Source organism: Catharus ustulatus, chromosome 2 (genome assembly GCF_009819885.2).
Source record: "Catharus ustulatus isolate bCatUst1 chromosome 2, bCatUst1.pri.v2, whole genome shotgun sequence".
Classification (NCBI taxonomy): Eukaryota; Metazoa; Chordata; class Aves; order Passeriformes; family Turdidae; genus Catharus; species Catharus ustulatus.
In genome coordinates, this window is record NC_046222.1 from 33513981 (window position 1) to 33532495 (window position 18515).

The 18515-nt window shown below is 41.3% G+C and overlaps 1 protein-coding gene across 11 annotated transcripts in view; it reads right to left on the reverse strand.

Annotated features, from left to right (window-relative positions):
• TENM4 (teneurin transmembrane protein 4) overlaps positions 1-18515 on the reverse strand; it is a 634039-nt gene that overhangs the window by 412141 nt on the left and 203383 nt on the right. For all 11 annotated transcript variants that reach the window (XM_042779057.1, XM_042779056.1, XM_042779058.1 and 8 more), the window contains one exon: positions 7712-7810. The gene's annotated coding sequence lies outside the window, so the exon portion shown is untranslated. The remainder of the gene's footprint in view (positions 1-7711; positions 7811-18515) is intronic.

The window sequence follows — 18515 nt, forward strand, 5'->3', positions numbered from 1 at the left end:
TGATATCTCTATTAAAACCCAGTGTAATTATCTTTACCAACAATGCCACATTAGGTTAATATACTTGCAATATACTAACAATGTAAGAGTTATCTATACATGTATTATTTAAATATATTGCTAATATTACTAGGTCAACACCTGTTCAGGATAGTGGTTCAGATAGTAGATAGGTTAGTCAGACTAGTCCATTCCTGCTAACAGGTTAAGTGTGATAAAATAAAGAACTTATTTCTCTGCCTAGACCAGATAAGAGCTGTCTCTGCTTGGCATCCAGCACAAGAAAATAAGCTATTTAAAAATAGTAAAGAATTTTTAGCAATAGAGCAAAAAAAGAGACTGCTCTACTTCTAAGGCACTAAGCCATACCAAACTCAGACTGTCTATTATTATCACTGGTAACAGTATGGTACTATTACAGAATAGAATCGGGGAAGAATCTAAGCCTGTCCTTCAATTTAGGGCTTAATAGGACTCTTCACAGAAGCTAAACACGTGCTGAACAGTTTTGCAGCAAACAGTACTCAAGGTACTGTTTCTTGTACCAGGTGAAGACAGATCCTTTAACTCACTTTAATTTATTTTTCCATACTTCTGTTGTTTGGGTGATCCTGTTGCATGAGAAATGAATGCCCCTACTCACCTTGCTTGTTTTGCCTGATGACATGCAGGGGTTTCTTAACCCCAGTGAAAATGCACACAGAATATAAACTTCCCCAGCAGCAGAGTTGAGGATAGTCAGACACAGTTGCAAAATTAGCACTAAAATGAGATTAAAAAGCTCTGTTTTTTCACAGAGAAACATTTCATGCTCTCCTGCAAAAGGGCAAGTATGCTTACGTGCCCCAAATCAAATTTTTCTCTCTCACCCCACTGTCACTCCACCCTACAAGTCAATGTCCACTTAGAATCTGTAAATCAAAACAAGCCTAGTTTGGGATAGCCAAAATATTTGAAAGCTTTGCCATGAACAAAGTGAGTTTACCTCAGCTAACATGAGTGAGCAGAAGCATCCTCCAGTGCCTAAAGTGGTTACAAGAAAGTTGGAGACGGACTTTGACAAGGGTGTGGATGGACAGGATAGGGGGAAATTGTTCAAACTGATAGAGGGTAGGGTGAGATTAGGTATGAGGAAAAGATTCTTCACTATGAGAGTAGTGCAGCATTGGCAGAGTCTGAGTAAAGATGTTGTTCCTCCATCCCTGGAGGTGTTCAGGACCAGATTGGATGGAGCTTTGAGCCACTTGGTCTAGTGGAAGGTGTCCCAGCTCATGGCACAGGGTTGGAACTAGACAGTCTTCATGATCCCTTCCAACCCAAACCATTCTGTTAGTCTATATGATTTTATGAAAAGAAAACTGATGGGATAAAAATCCCTGGATGCACAGTTGGCTTGAGCCCACACTAACTCAGCTCTCTGTACCATGGTTGTGGTCAACAAACAAGGACTTGTGCCAGTCCTCAGGGGCAGCATGTGCCACCATGGGCTGTGCTGCTGCTCAATGGGGGCTGCAAAGTGAGGGATGTCAGAGAGCTTTGGTCATGGCACAGTGGAGTTCTGATCTGCTCTAGGACAATGCTGCAGTGCTTATAGGAGCTACACATCTGCTGCAAGAGGAAGATATGCAGGTATGGAGAGGGAACTAGGGATGCACAACTCCCACTGAGGCATCTGTGCTGTTCACAGTCACTGGTTGTGACTGCAGTACACACAAGCTGTGTGGGCCTAATGCATGGCAGTGTTAGATAGATCTATAAACTACGTCATGAGATCATCCAGAGATACACAAAGAAACCCCAAATGAAACTCTGTAAGATCATAAAAGCAGCAAAAACTGTGCCAGAGCATTGGGATGGCTCAGCCTGCTCATGGAGGTGGGGGGTATGGCTAAAAGCTGTTTCACTGTGCAGGTCGTGGGTTAAACCTATGTCACTAATGCTCTCCACATAGCATGTGGTCTTCTAAAGGAAGATGCTATCATGTTTTGGCATATTTGTTAAACCTACAAGGAGATGAGCAATAAGAATCCTTAGGGAAAGATTTCTCTGAGATACTCTATTTGCAGCAAAAGGCGGTTCCACTGCTATGAAGCTACTTCTTTTTCCCAACAGTGTAATGATGGGATCTTCGTTATTGCATTGTTGTTGTGTATCAGTTCTTTGGAGGGTGTGAGACCACTTCTCCTGTGTGTCACAACAGGAGGAAAAAACTGGGTTGAAAATAGATTTCTGCAGCAAAGTAAAAGAAAAGCAAAAGATGATTTGTCCAAGAAATATATCTGCATTTCACTTGCAAACCTAAACAGGGAGAAAACAATTGACAGACAATATACAAACAGTTCTTGTAATAAACTTTTGAGCTCATAGTGATTTCTACAGCCATCCCCCACCTGCTACATACTCCACAGCCAAGTACAGTAATTTCACAACTATAAGGCGCACCCTTTTGACAAAATTTTTTCCCCGAAACCGGAAGTGCGCCTTATAGTCTGGTGCGCCTTATCTGATGGACAAAGTTGTGAAATTTACCAAACTGGAAGTGCGAGCCGCAATGGGGGGGTGGTGCCGCGGGAGCGCCGAGTCGTGAGGGGGGGATGGGAGCGGGTGGCCACAGCCGGCAGGAGCCAAGAGGGGAGGGAGGGAGCCAACGCCGACCCGGGCCCAGGCGGAACAAGAAGCCGGGCGGCGCCACCATGGGCACGGGGAAAATGAGAAGCCGGGCGGTGCCGGCCCTGGCCCGGGTGAGGGGGAAACGAGAACCTGGGCGACCCTGGCCCGAGCGCGGAGGGAACGAGAAGTGCGAGCCCGCAACAGCCCCGAGCAGAGCCCGCCCGGTGGCGGCATCGAAGCAGCGGCAGCAAAGCCCCTGTGGCCGCCAAAAGGCGGTGCCAGCCGAGCTGCTGTGGCCGCCAAAAAGCAGTGGCGGCGAAGCCCCTGTGGCCGCCGAAAAGTGGCGGCGACGAAGCGGTGGAGGGGAAGCCCCTGTCGCTGCCGAATTGTGGTGGCGGGGAAGCCCCTGTGGCCGCCGAATCACGGCGCTGCCGGAGCCCCCGCGGCTGCCGAATCGCGGCACCACCAGAGCCCCCGCGGCCGCCGCATCCCGGTGCTAGCCAAGCCCCCGCGACCGCTGAATCACGGCATCGCTGGAGCCTCCACGGCCACCGAAAAGCGGCGGTGGCGAAGAGGCAACGGGGAAGCCCCAGCGGCCGCCGCATCCTGGTGCTAGTTGAACCCCCCCGGCTGCCGAATCGCGGCGCCGCTGGAGCCCCTTGCGGCCGCCAAATCACGGCAGCAGCCGAGACCCTTGCGGCCGCCAAATCGCGGCGCTGGCCGAGCCCCTGCAGCCGCCGAGAAGCGGCGACAAGTGGTGCAGCCCCGGGGAAGTGGAGAGAAGCGGTGCGGCCGCAGGGAAGCAACGGGAAGCCGCCGCCGCTGCCGGCTGCAGGGAAACCAGGACGCAGCGCATTCGCGTGATGGGAACTGGGTGCCATGAGCCGTGCCAACTGGCGCCGGGGGCGGGAGTGCCAGGACCCGCTGCACGGGGATGGCGCCTGGGGTTGCATTTAAAGGCTACACCGATCTTTGAAAAATGTTTGCAAATTGAGCACCTACCAGCAATTCGTTACTTTGTTGCGTGCCGCGCAGCTCCTCACTGCAAAAAAAAAAGTGCACCTTATAGTCCGGTGCGCCTTATCTGATCTACAAAGTTGCAAAATGTTCCGGCTCCTGGGGGGTGCGCCTTATAGTCCGGTGCGCCTTATGGTCGTGAAATTACTGTAACTAATAGCAGCCTTCCTGTTGTTTTCCAGTACCTCTTCTGCTAAATAATGGGAGGAGAAAGGATTATGGAAACTGATGCACTTGACAGAAAAAATAAATAAGTAAATGAATACATAACTAAATAAATAAATAATTAATCTAGTAGTCTCCAAGATAAGGCTATTCTATCATACCTCCAGTACCTTGAGCCAAACTTCAAGGGTTATTAAAAAAAAAATGATGATCTGGCACCTCAGAGAATAAGACATAAGTATCAATTAATGCTTAATTAACACTGAATGACATTGATTTGAATAAATAGAACCTTTTAGAAGGATGTCTCTATATACTGTGGGTTGAAACAAGATGCCTTGTGGGAAGAATGAGAAGCTCCCTGGTATTATGTAACATCTCTTTAGTTATAGCACCTGGAGGCTTTGAGTGTATCATGAGCCCAACATGTTAGATGCTGTATAAATATATAGTTGCTAAAGATGCTTATCTTGGATTTGTAGTGTAAACAAGAAGATATGCCACACAGTTCTGGTGACAGGTTGATCAAGGCTAAGAAGACAGGGGACCTAAGGAAATTTGAAAAGAAATACATATTGTCTAGCCGTTTCTAATTTGTTGGGACAAGGGTACTTTTACAAAAACTTATTCTATATGAACTATATATAAAGTGCTCGCAAAAGTCCCCAAATACTCAAGAGTTCCCTGATGGTGTTTAATAGGAAAACAGAAAGGAAAAGAGTACACAGGTTGCAGCAGAATAGCATGACAGTCAACAACAACCACCAGTGTTTTCAAGCTGGGTACCAAACGTCAGCTACCTAATGCCATCTTTCCTCACCCAAGTACAAGCAGTCTGATCAGCAATAAGCCAAGTTTCCACTGAGAGCTTCAAGAAGACAGCAGCTCCAAAAATTATCCTGTTTCCAGATCAATGTTGCCTGTTCCTGAGAAATACTCTATATATCCTGAGGAACATTGTTACTTTTAATGAGACAGTAAAATTACAGACCCTGTTATTTGTACTGTTCATGTTTGTCTTCTTTGTGCATTGAAGAGGGACACAAAGGTGTTTAGAGGGCTGGAGCCCTTCTCCTGTGGAGACAGGCTAATGGAGTTGGGATTGTTCAGCCCAGAGAAGAGAAGGCTACAGGGGGACCTGAGAACCCCTTCCAAAACCTAAAGCAGGCTACAAGAGAGTTGGAAGAAGGACTTTTGACAATGACATGGAGGGACAGGACAAGAGGGAATGGCTTCAGATTGACAGAGGTCAGGTTTAAATTTGGTATTAGGAAAATATTTTTTCCTGTGAGAGTGGTGGGGCACTGCCACAAGTTGCCCAGAGAAGCTGTGACTCCTCCATCCCTGAGAGTGTTCAAGGCCAGGTTGGATGGGGTTTTGAGCAACCTGATCTAGTGAAAACTGTCCTTGCCCACAGAATGACGTTTGAAATGAAATGATCTTTGAGGTCCTTTCCAACCTGAAACGGTCTATAATTCCAAGATTTTGCAGATAATATTGGACCCCTAGCATGGCATGTCTAGGAACAGCTCTGGACAGACCCCTTGAGGGGAAAATGTGCCTCATAGCTAGCATAACTGACTCTACTACCCAGTTGGACATAACTGGGGAAAAATTCTGTGAATCCACAGGATATAACTGATTTAGGTTCTATTATTGACCCTTTGATCTTATGTCACTACTCAGATCTCCTGTAGCAAAAATGTTATCAAATGCATCACTTTTATGAAAAACTGTATTTTTCAATGAGTAACATTTTGTAATGAAAAAGTCTTCGTATTACATTGACAAGTAAGAATTCACCCTCAGTAAAAAGCTATTTAGACATGTCTTCTGAAATTCTCATCTCTTAATAGAGAGCTTGTCATGTGCAGCGACTCCCAGCAATTTGAGAAGACTTAAAATTTTCCTCTTCTTTTGCTTACTCCACTCAGTTTTCTGTCACCTCATTATACTGCTACCACTTACTATGAAACCTTGACTTTGAAAACCCTTCTGTTTTTCTCTTTCTTTCTCTCTCTTCCTCTCTCTTTCTCTTTCTCTTTCTCTTTCTCTTTCTCTTTCTCTTTCTCTTTCTCTTTCTCTTTCTCTTTCTCTTTCTCTTTCTCTTTCTCTTTCTCTTTCTCTTTCTCTTTCTCTTTCTCTTTCTCTTTCTCTTTCTCTTTCTCTCTTTCCCTGTTTTTTATGACTAGTCTTTATCTTGCAGTGAGATCTTTCTCAGGGATTAACTTTTTGAACTCTTACTATAGACGCAACATTTCAGCTCACACCAGTCTTAATACTTCCCTGCCCATAGCAGGGGGGTTGGAATTAAATGGTATTTATGAACTCTTCCAACCCAAATCTTCCTATGATTCTGCGATTGTGGAAAAAAAGAGCAATTTAATTCCTTATAGGACTACATGGTTTTTCCCTAGGGAGTAAAGAATGAAGTCCAGGACATGACTCACAGGCGGAATTTTCATGCTTTGGGAACCTCTCTGTTCTTATGCCAGTACCTGTGTATTGCTGGTGATTAAAGCATTGGTGTTCACTAATCACTTTCATTCTGTCTTACAAGTACACATAATTCTGCATCAATTTCATTTAAATATCACTTTATATTCATGGCTTTGAATTTTAGAACTCCTCCTACTGTACCTGTAGTTTTAATATTAACAGACATTTCTTTCTCCATTCATCACTCATGTCAAGACCTCACAGGTCGAGATGAACATTTGCTGCTCCCTTATGTGGCTGGAGCCATAGATGCCCCAGCCCTCCACTTCCAGGTGAAAAGTTCTTAAAGATTATCCCTCAGCAACATTCTCCAAGAAAGTGTGTTTTGATCTGAAAGGTAACTAGACAGTCTCCAATGGTCCCTGCCAACCTCAAATATTCCACAATTCTTTGATTTACACTTCTGCTTCTCTACCATTTCCTTGTAATTTTCTGTGTACTGAACAGTCCCAGCTTTGCTATCCTTCCATTTGAGATGTCCCAGCAATGATCTCCAAGTAACTTTCTCTCTTCCTCTTGATGTCCACCCAGTCACATGCCTGTAACATTGGCATTATCTTCGACTCATACTCCTCTCCCAGATGCCACTTCCCAGCAACACTGAAGCTACACACACATTCAAAGTATCTTCTGTGTATCATAGTTCAGATAATGCCTTTCCTTGCTCTCTACCTATCTAGGTAAATGTCTTATCTCAAACTTTATCTTTGAACATGTCAATCACTGCAGAATTCCTTTCAGTCACTTACATCACAGATGTAAATTTGCCCTGATGATATTTCCTGGATACGAAGGCCATTTTCCCAGATATAGCATTGATTTCCCTTCCCCATTTCTATCAACACTAGGCTACCTGCATCCAATCAACCCATGCAGGATTTTTTCATAATCTCTTCACTATGAGTGCTCATGTATTTTCTTTCATTCTGCTCTCCATAAACACATATCAAATTACCTTGCTATTGCCTTTCCTTCTCTGTAGCAACATCAAAACTTCTCTGACAAGGACTAGGTTGCAGGTGTGCTATCAGCTTTTCCTGTCATATTGACCAGCAATTTCTTATTACATTCATGGGTCTCCTCTGTCTATTACATTCTATTACAGTCTCCTCTGTCTGTCACTATCCACAGCTTCTTGATTTCTACTAAGATGTAAGTTATTTCATGCAGAGAATATCTATGTTTCTAGAGTGCCTGGCACAGTAGAAATGAATCCATGACTGAGACTACGATGCAAATCATCATTGTCAGCTAATAAAAATAGACATGGGTCAATAATAGATACATTGTAGAGAAATTAGAGAAATTCCTCATGACTCCAATTAGAGAAATCTACTCAAGAAACATTACAACTATCATAATTTTATTTTAAACAACAATACATGATTAAACCACTCCAGGTACTGGCTATAGTACTTACTTTTTTGTAGTTGCCTTCTTAGAAAAATCTAGAAACAATCCATCAAATGCTTCTTGTAGGATACTGTTTTAACCTAGACATGTGTTATTCTCAGTCTACCTGAAAAACACACAGACATAAAAAAAAAAAAAATCAGTGCTTTATTCAGTAATTTTAAACTTACTTGCTATAGAAAAATAAATTAAAAACAACTGTTTACTCTTATACAGAGTATCTAAAACAGTCATCTATACATATGTGATTCCTGTTGCAATATCACATCAGCACTACTAGGGTATGCTTAGTCATCTCATAGAAAGAAATGCATTTGTTAAATACAAACTAAGTTTTCTATACAGCACTCAGAATTAAATGCCTGTCCTTGACCAGCTGTGCAAACATCCATCCCTTTGCCAAAAGAGTAATTCATCAGTTCTTGTATTCAATGGTTTCCAGTTAACGCAGCAGCTGTTCCTTTCCTCTTCTGTGTTTTTGCAGGCTTCAGAAGGTAAAAATAAAAATAATAAAAATAAAATTTATGTGGTTATTCAAAATATCTCTTTTCTTAATTCTTCTTCCTTTGTTAGAGATAAATGACTGAGATCTTCCAGAGATGCCTCCTGCTGTTTCCACTCACATCAGTAAATTATATCCTATCTGAGCTGTGTGTGGCATTGAAGAGCTCCAATTTAATGATGCATGTGTCACAAACCTATCACACTACAAGCAGGAAGTCCAAAGAAAGTGTGTAACAAAACTGGGGCTCCTCTTCTGACTCTCATTAGTTAATTAGTCCCAAGTCTCTTTTCTCAGCTCCTTCCCTTGTCACAGGAAGACACAGTCTCGTATAGGTGGGAAGGTGGAGAACACAACAAGAGGCTGTGTGTAGTTTCACTGAAAGCCACATTTGCCAGACCTATCAGCTCTCCCAGGCTGCCCACTTTGTTAGATATTAATCTATTTTACATTCATTCTGGTGCACAAGGTCTTGCAGAATTGGGAAAAAAATTAGAAGGCTGAGTGATGAGGTGGCATACTGTTAGACAAGTGGGATTCCATGTCTTTCCTCGGCAACTTCTTTCTGCATATATGGTCCAAAACTACACTGACCTTTTAATCTTGCCAATTGCAAATTGGTTTTGAATCCAAGCTGTCTAGTGAAAAGGTGGAAAGGTCACCTTTAAATAGCTACTTTGCTACATTGCCCTTTACTCCATGGTCCACATCCTTTGTCTTTCTCTCATTAATTTTGTTTCTTCAAGAGCACTCCTTGCTGCTGATTGTGTCCATATACAGATTATTTCTCCTCCACATGCATTTTTCAGAGCTGCATCTCATTTTGTCATTTCCTGCCTAAGGTTTCTAGTCTCTCTGTTTTTGCTGATTTATGCAGTGCCTCCCAATTTGGATCATTTGTGATTTTAATTAACACGTACTCTTTTCCTGTCTTCTGGCTAATGAATGAAGACATTTAAAGAAGACTGGACTCAGGACTGCTCCCTGATGTTCCCCCCCTAGAAAACTCATGTGATTCAACACATTTTCATTTATTATCTCACTTCACTAATGGCCCTGTGGATGGTTTTTAATCAACATCACAGGGTCCTTATCTAAGCCAATCTGAATTAATTTTGTGAGTATCCTCTCTTGCTGATGCTCACTTCAAATAGACAGAAAACAAAAGTATAAGAGGCCATCACTCACCAGAATGCTTTTCTGTGAGACCTGGAGATGAGGAAGTAGTGAGAATAAATTGTTCACTTTCTTCTCTCAGGACTCTGATAGACTTAGGATCCTCTTTCACCATAATACCTATACTCCTCCTGATTTTCAATATATGTATTTTAAAACTGTTTGTCAAGGCAGGGAAGTGTTATTACTCCCACTTTGGAGAATTAAGCTCTAGCACAGAAAATACAAGGAGGTCAGCTCTGCTGTTTTACCAGTCATGGTTAGAAACTGAGGGTTTAAGGTTGGTCTTGCATTTACACCTGTCTTCTGGAAGTTACAGGGACATGCCTACCTGTGCATCTCTGGGATGACCCAGCAAATGCACCACCAAAGGGATTTCAAACAAAAAATACCCCAACCAATGAACCAACCAACCAAACCCAACCCGACCAACACAACCCAAACCCCTAAATGTCAGTACATCCATATTTATATCATGACCAGAATGCCACCTTGAAAGACTGATAATGCAAAGCGATTGATAAAAGATGAGACTCAGGTACTCAGAACACATAACTGCCTAATACAGACCACAGGATACAGAATAAGTCTTATAGCAGTATCTCTTGGATCTGGTCCTTAAATTATTTGACCATCTCCTCCTCACTCAGCTGGGTTTTGAGATATTTCTGAAGTCCTGGACCAAAGTGTTTTCCTTGATGTTATTTAGTATGTTTATACTAGATTGGGATCCAAATCCACAAAGTCTAAAATGTGGTCCCCACCTAAGGACTTCTCTCTTTTCCTATCAAGAGGATCATGTCATGTGATGGACATTGCAGCTCCATTCATGGCTCTATGCTCCTGAAAAAGTAGGGTCCCACTGACTACATGCAAAGCATCCTTCACAGTCACCTCCTGATAAACAGTTTTAATATGGTAGTTACATTCCTTTTGGATGAAAACTTGAAACACCTTTCTGTTACAGCCAAAAGGTATTTATAGAATGGACTTCTTTATGTGGGTAATTTATTTTCTGAAATATTAATTGATGTTTCTCAAGAAGCTCTGAATTATTATCAGAAACTTTATGTGGTTTTTAATAAAAGCCAGTAGGATTTTTTAAAACATTGCTAATATCCCCTCTTTCCTCCCACTCTATTCAGAAATCAAAGCCCATGGGGCAAAAACAAACAAACAAACAAAACCTTACCACCCCCATTTAAAAAAAAAAAAAAGGAAAGGAAGAAAAAGAATGAAAAAAGAAAGGGACCAATATTTCCAGAAGCATCAACAATCATAAAGAAACTAATCACAAGCTAAGAAATTATCTAAGGGAGCGCAGAGGGAGATAACAATATGAAGAAGACAATTTAGAAAATATTTGCAGGAGCAAAATTTATAAATACTCATTATATCTTTTAAACACTTGGCCAAATTAATATGTGTTCTTTCTTCTTCCTTTCCCATTAATATATTTAGTGCAGAAAGATATGTAGGATAAAATATTGTCACCAATATTCTCTTTGTATTAGGAAATAATTACACAGTTTTTTCACCCAAACTTTTAAACTTAGCCCAGTTGGAAATGAATTGCCTTTGACTTGCTAAAAATAAGCATAAGAAACTTAATCTAAGTCCATGACCAGTGCAAGTTATACTCTAAACCACTTCTGTAAAATGTAATTAACAGTGCATTGCTGTAATTTATTATTGGTTTAAAAAGCCTGAAAATCAGATCCCTTCAGTAAAATGGGAAAATGGGAAGCTCTATGCCAGGCATATTATTCTGGTTTATATTAATTCAGTTATTTTACCTTTGGTGCACATCCATCTATCCATACAACATGAATGCTCCATTGAGAATGATGCTGGGTACTGAGCCTTTGGCTCAATATGAAATATGAACTCTGAAGCATAGCTGCAATAATACTTCCATTTGCATTATTATGATTAACATTCCTCTGAATAGGAAGCATCCAGCAATATTAATTGCAGAAATAGTGAGATTCCAATTGTCATAAATCACTGTGCAGTATAAAAAAAACAGCACAGTAAAACTCTCTTGGGTTTTTTTTTTTTCTGAGTTCACTTCAACCTCATTTTCATCAGGCTTTTTCATTTGTGTCCATTGACAAAAGAGTAGTTATGCCTTTCTCTTGATTAACACATTCTTTTCAGTAAGGTCCTAAACAGTTTTCACGTGAAAGGTTGAATCCCATAGAGCATGTTTTTTCTCATTAAAGACTTAGCATTCACCCACAGTTAATGTATCACACAGATCCTTCCTGTCTCACAGGAAGGAGACTGGCCTTGAAGCCTATGTTCTTGGTCTGATCAGAAATTTTCTCCACAACACTTGAAACTGATGCCTTTTCAGAGATGGTGATTGCTGAATTCATTTAAGTGGAAATAAGGGAGGGAGAAAGAAACACTGTTTCTCTATTAAACCACAAGGAGACACATTGCCTTATTTGAAGCAGTATCATCACTAAATCTGCATTAAATCCAATGGAAATTTTATTTATATATTTATATCAAGTCAACATTTCCCCTTCACTACCATTTCTTTCCTCCACAGTTAGCAAAACTGTCAATATTCATTGATTCATCAAAGCAAGCAACCCTGACATTTGGTGCATCAGCTTTCATTTGTAACAGGCATATGATGCAATGATTTATTTTGATGTATTACATTGTACCCTAAAGAGCATCCAAAAATAAAAATGCTTTCATTAGAGGTGTTGTGAAAACAAGGCATCTGCATCAGGGACCACATACAAGGAAAGAAAAATTTCTTGCCACCTGTGCTCTTTAGTCCAGACTTTTGATGGTTGGATTGCTTTGGAGTTTGCTTGCTTGGGGGTTTTTCAGAAATGTTATTTCCAAATGTATTATATATTCGAAAAGCAACTGACAGGTCTAAGCACTGTTCAGAGCTGGAAAGAGCAGATCTTTTCCAAGCTGTGTCCTGGTTTGATTAACTCAGAATAGGTGAGATGCCCCTGAACTACTGTGGTATCCACTGACTTCCTAATGACAGTGACCAGCTTGCAAGAAAATGCCTTTCCTGAGATGGAAATTAGTGCCAACTTCAAAGACATGAGAAATGGTTGTAAGTGATGGTTGGGCTGCCTGGCTGCCAGCGGGAGGGGGTGAGGAAAGATCATGGACATTTCCTTATCTAGGATACTCATACTAACTGGCATTTCTGGCCAAGAATAGTTTAGTCCCCATCTTTGGTCCTGACTGGAGGACCCACAAAGCAGTTACACATTTTCAGGTAGGAAACATGTTCCAATTGCAAAGAATTCTTTTAGCAGATGTTTACCATTAAGCACAAGTTTGAGTCTTACTGGGGACCACAGAGCTTCAACATGTGCTTGAAAGTCAAGTGTTCTCTCAGAGGGCTGTGGCTGAAAGGGGACAGTCTAACGAGCTGGAGACACTTAGGATCAGGCTTAAATACATATATGCCTACATATATCAACCACTGCTGCTTCTGATTGTGTCTGTGCTGCACATTTCTCTCCAACTTCTTTTCCATTATCCTCCTGTGCTGTAGGCGATGACACTGACATGGCGACTAAGTGGAGTGAGGCAGGAAGCAGAGAGAGCAGACACAGAAATGAGCTGAAAATCATCCTCGCAAATGAAGCCCTGCTCACAGGACAACATCTCATTATTTTGTTCCCCCATGGAGAACAGAAAGGCACGGCTGATGTGTTTGGAGATCATAGACATGTTCCAAAAGGCAGCAAATGAAAGCAGAAGACAGTCTATTTGGGTTAGGCACAGCCTTTCTTACAGAAAGGATGCCTTTCTGTAAGATGGAATCTTGCTCTGCAGTGACTGAAGCCCAACCACCACCATAACCTTTTCACAACTCCCTGAAAGGAGGTTTTAGCACAGTGTGGATTGGTCTCTTCTCTGAGGTAACAAACAACAGGACAAGAGGAAATGGCCTCAAATTGTGCCAGGGCAGGTTTAGATTCAATACCAGGGAAAATCCTTTCATTGAAAGAGTTTTCAGGCACTAGAACAAGCTCACCAGAGAAGTGGGCAATTTTTAACTTCATCAGCCAGAATGGTGCCCAGTGGAGCAAGGGTTTTGCACATCCTAGTCTGTTCCAGTCCTTTTGTAAAAGGATCATTTCACTGTATTTTTTCTCTAATGTTTTTGTTGCTTGGTTGGGTTTTTTTGTGGCTTTGTTTTTTTTCCCCCCTTAAGAAGGGCGAAGCTGATTTTTTTAGTGGCTTATACAGCAGGTTAAAAAAAGGTTGCGCAGTGGAGGCTTCTCAGAATTAAGACAATTTTCTCGGTGTGTAGTAATTTCAAGAGAAAAATTTGATTTCTAGGAAATGATAGCATAAGTAAAGGATGTAGACTGCATCCCAGAAGGATTAAATTTTAATGTCCATCAATGAATTGCAGTGCTATGCTCTTTGCATACCAAGCTCTTCTTTTTCAATTGTTGCAACATCGCCAGATATGCTTTGTGTGAAAAATTAGCTTTCATGTTGTACTTCTAACTGTGCCATACCTGAATCTCGTTGCTTGCACACTCTTTGGTCATCAGAGATATATCTCAGCTAACTTCAGACATCTGCATAACAGAAGTTAAAAATTTATCAGCCTGGACTAAGTTACATGTCTAGTTTTTGTTGAATGAGTTACCAGTCAGTCAGTCTCACCCTAAGCTATGTTTTCTCAGTGCAAATGAATAACCACTCCACCAGCCATTAATTTTAATGTTGCACTGCCAAAGCTTGAGCAGCATTTCAGTAATGACACTGTTCAAAATATTGCAATAGACGATTTTCCAATAGCAAATTTGGTCAATAACTTACTTTATCAAGCCAGGAGAACTCAAGGACAAGATACTGTGTTCAGACCAACTGGAACAAAGTAGCAGGGCATTTCCATCAGCCCGCAAAGTCGCAACCTTAATTGAGTTGCTTCTGTTGTGGAAGTTTCACTCACTGAACTTAGATTTCAAGTGTACAAAGAAATTGTATCAGAAGGCAACAACTTCTCCCTCACAGAAAAACTGGCCTTCTACTACTTGCAGCGTTTAAAATTAACGCACCCATACTATAAGGCACTGGAACAGGCTGTCCAAAGAAGTTGTGGATTCCTCCTCCTTGGAAGTGGTTCCAAGCCAAACTGGATGGGGCTCTGAGAAACCTGTTCTAGGGAAAGGTGTCCCTGCTATGGTAGGGAGGTTGGAACTAGACAATCTTTGTAGTTCCTTCCAACCCAAAACATTTTAGGATTCAAACTCCATCTGATCAAGGTTTGCAAGTATTCTAGAAAGACATCGTTCTTGCACGTGTGAAACCTTTTTTTGGGTCTTACTTCAATATTTGCTTTGACATGCTCATAATCCATATAGCAAAATTCAAAGCATTAAAATATGCCTTTTGTGCAATAGCATGGCCAAAATAAATATTTTCCTGGTCTACTGTGGAAAAAAAGTCTTCTTTGGCTTCTGGATCATTTTTTCAGCTACTCCTTTATCTGTGGGGAAAAAATATTTTTTCTGTTAAGTTCATTTAATAAGTAAAAACATTTTTTCTGGCCTATTTGAACTGTGTATTTAAAATGTCATTGTAAAAGAAAGAGTTTTTGTATTGCCTAGGAAAGTATCACAGTATGTTGTCCAGTTCACAACAGATGTTTCTGTCATTGTTCCTTGATTCTGTAGCAGCTTCATGTTTTTCAGCAGAGACTTGACCAGCAATAAAATGTAATTTGACCATCAATACACTTTTTGTTAAAGCTGTTAAATGGAAGGAATAGTCTTCCCTTTTATCCATTGCTGATCTAATACAAAACCCTTCCAAAGCTTTCAAAGGATGGGTAATTGCTGTCCCTATTTTTTTTGCCATTGGGTAGGTAGGCTGACAAGTTTAGAGGAGCACAGCTATTGAGCTCGAGGATGAAAAACTTGACCATAATAAAGACTGGAAATTGTGGACTAAGCTACATGGACCCCACGTTTCTTGTAAACTATGAGTATTCCTGCATCTCACCTTACAGATCCAATCTCATCATTTTGTGAGTTATTTGTATGTCTGAACTTTGACATACTGTGGCTTGGAAATCTTGAGGAGAAGTGAGATTTCCTTGCAAAGTTTTTATCACTTGCCACTGATAGTACTTTCTCTTCAAAAATCCACTGAAAAATCTGCCTTGGCAAATTTCATAAGGGTAGAAAACAAAATGCCAGACACCAATGATTAACAAGCTGTATGAAGTGAAAGCTCTTAGCACAACTATTGCATCAAATTAGTGGTACCCAAAATGGACATTAAAAAATTTTTTGAACATATTTTTAAAAGCTCTTTTCTCAGAAATTAAAAAAATATGTAGCTGCTGGAGTGGACCAACAGGTAGACTGTGTTAGATAGTTCTCTACCACTTTGGGGCCTGAAATGTTGTTCTGAATCTATTCCTTGATTTGCAATTGATTCACTGGTCTAAATCAACTGGTTGTTGCATCAATAAAAACAGCATGATGTGAAAAGAGGGCGGAGACACTGCTCCTGAATCTAAGTGCTTCTGTGTTGGAAGGACATGCTCCTTGCCCATGTCTCTTCCCTTCCTGGTGATGTAACATTGCTGGGGAGGATGTTGAGAAAGGAAAACACTCCAGGTGGATCATGTAGGGACATTGCCTCTCCTGTGCATATGCCTCCAGCTCCATGTGATCATGACCCAAGACTTGACAGGCCCAAAAGTGTACGAGCAGTGGTTTATTTGGGTCTAACCAAGGGTGCTTCTGACCCTGAGAGATGTCACCACCTGTGTCAGGCATCTTCTGGGCTGGCAGGTCGGATGAGACAATTAAGAAAGACCTGCACCTTTCCAAATCAGCAAAGAAACGCCAGGTTAGATGTCCTGGGACATCCCAAATGTATCAAACTTTTCATTCCTCAGAGAATCCACTAGTAGCTGTATCCTACCTCTGCAGCCCAGAACATGTTATGTCCACCCCATTGCAGTGTGCTTGGTAGGTTGTCCTGCTGGCCCTCATGCTGAGGCAAATGTAGGCATGCTGTGATGCCTTTTCTGGAAACCATGGAAGAATTTACCTCCTGTATTAGGCAGCGTATTGACATTTGAATGGCTTTAATGAGGGCCCCCACTGCAAGGGAGCAATCAAGGTTAGAGCTATGGAAAGGTTTTCATTTGTGATGACAGGGTAAGACTGTGGCCTCTGAATGCCCTTTGCTCCCTACTTTGCCTATTCTGAAAATCCAGGGTGAATAATTTAGATACTTCTAGAAAATCCCAAGAATGAGGTGATATTAAAAAAGGTCAAAGTGTACTCTTCTATTTATGGGGCTGGACATACACATACACACGTATCTACATATATATATATATACACACACATATATATATGCATGTAGTGAAATTTTCTGTTATCAAAAGAGCTACAAATAGCACATGAGCACTGAATAGCTGGAGCTAGATTGGTATATTGTACTGTACTGTAGTGACTCAGCACAAGAGTTTTTAATTTCCTCCCAGAGCCAAGATGTCTCTCCTCAACTAGAAAAGACTTGGGTGCCTGTGCTGCCTTCACTTTTTACTTAGTACCTATGATAATACCTTGTAGGGAAGATGCTGTGGATAAGAATTGCAGCATTTTTCTTAATTTCCCTTAAAATAAATAAAAAATGGGCATTCAGAAGAACTCAAACCTCACAATATTCACACTCAAATGCAAAAATTCCACTCAGTTCCTAACTCTGCAAGAAACATCTTCTATGCTATGAGAAAAGCCCCATCACTAGCCCTCAATTCAGACCTTCTTTCTATTTAGCCCCTTAGTAAAACAGGAACACATACTCTGTCATGTGCTGGGGCAGCAAGAAGGAATCTGTTTAATGAGATGCCATAACAGTCCCTCCACCTGACTTGTCACAAGTATCTTTACAGCTGTGTTTATACCAGGAAAAATTCCCCGAATTCAGGAATAGTTCACTGAATTACTTTTTATAATCAGTCTTACTACCATCCCATCCCTGCCCAGTTAAAATTTTGTATAAAAATAAAATCTCTGCTTCTACAGAAAATTTGTAATTCTCTAATGGCAGCAGCCCCCGCCATCCAGGCTATCTCACAGGGCAGTATCTTGTACAAATGACACTAAGTTTTGACTTGAGTTACTCTTCCTCATTTAATTAGCAAGGAGGGTGTCAAGTTAATGAGTAAATTGATGGAATTTTTCCCTGCTCCACAGAAATTGAATAGAAACAGAGGATCCTCATGCATCCCTCTTGCTCAGCTCCCACCAATATATCCCTCCTGCTGCCTGCTGCTGCATAGTGTAGATTGGCGTTTTACCTCTTATCAATAAGTCTCCATCATTCTAAATGAGAATGGTGATCCTTGGGACCTGGTTTTGTAAAGCCAACCTATATCCATAGGAGCAATTAGTCCCCCGCTGTGAGTTTAGACACGCCAACTACACTGCAGCTGTTGTCTGTTGCTAGCACTAAATTTTCCTCAGTAGTGGATCAACGTGTTTAAACACTTTGATCTTCTTTATCTCAGCCAGGAGATTTGAAAGCCTCCTGGTAGAACAAGTTTTCTTTTGGGTGAAACTCCATCTCATCCACCATTTCAGTGCTGACCCGAAACATTTGTACTTTATTTACTGGAGAGGAATTGTCTTTTGAAATGGCTTCTCACATCCTCTCAGGAAGACTTTTTTTTTCATTCCCCCCTAACACTGAGCTTAAGTAACGGTACTTCAAACGGCAAATAGGAGGCACAAAGGGGACTCAGTCTGCTATGCAGCAATTCAGAACCATCTTAATCTCCATCAGGCACTTTCTGATTTTCTTTTAATCTCCCACAGCACAGAATGCACCAAACACAGCTGAGAACTTGCTATTTAAGCTGCCTTTTACTGTTACGCTATGAAAGCTTAACTCCTGCTTGGAATAGATGAGCACAAATGAACAAACGAAAGGGAACAGGCATCTTAGATGTGGGCAGATGATGGGAGATAAGAAATAGTGTAGAGTTGAGATTTATTCTGTTTTTTCACTTCGCAAGGAGCCACAAGTGAGCTGTTAGTGATGTGAAACTGCTGAGCAGGGAAAAGCATGGGGTGACTGTCAGGCTTATTCCTCC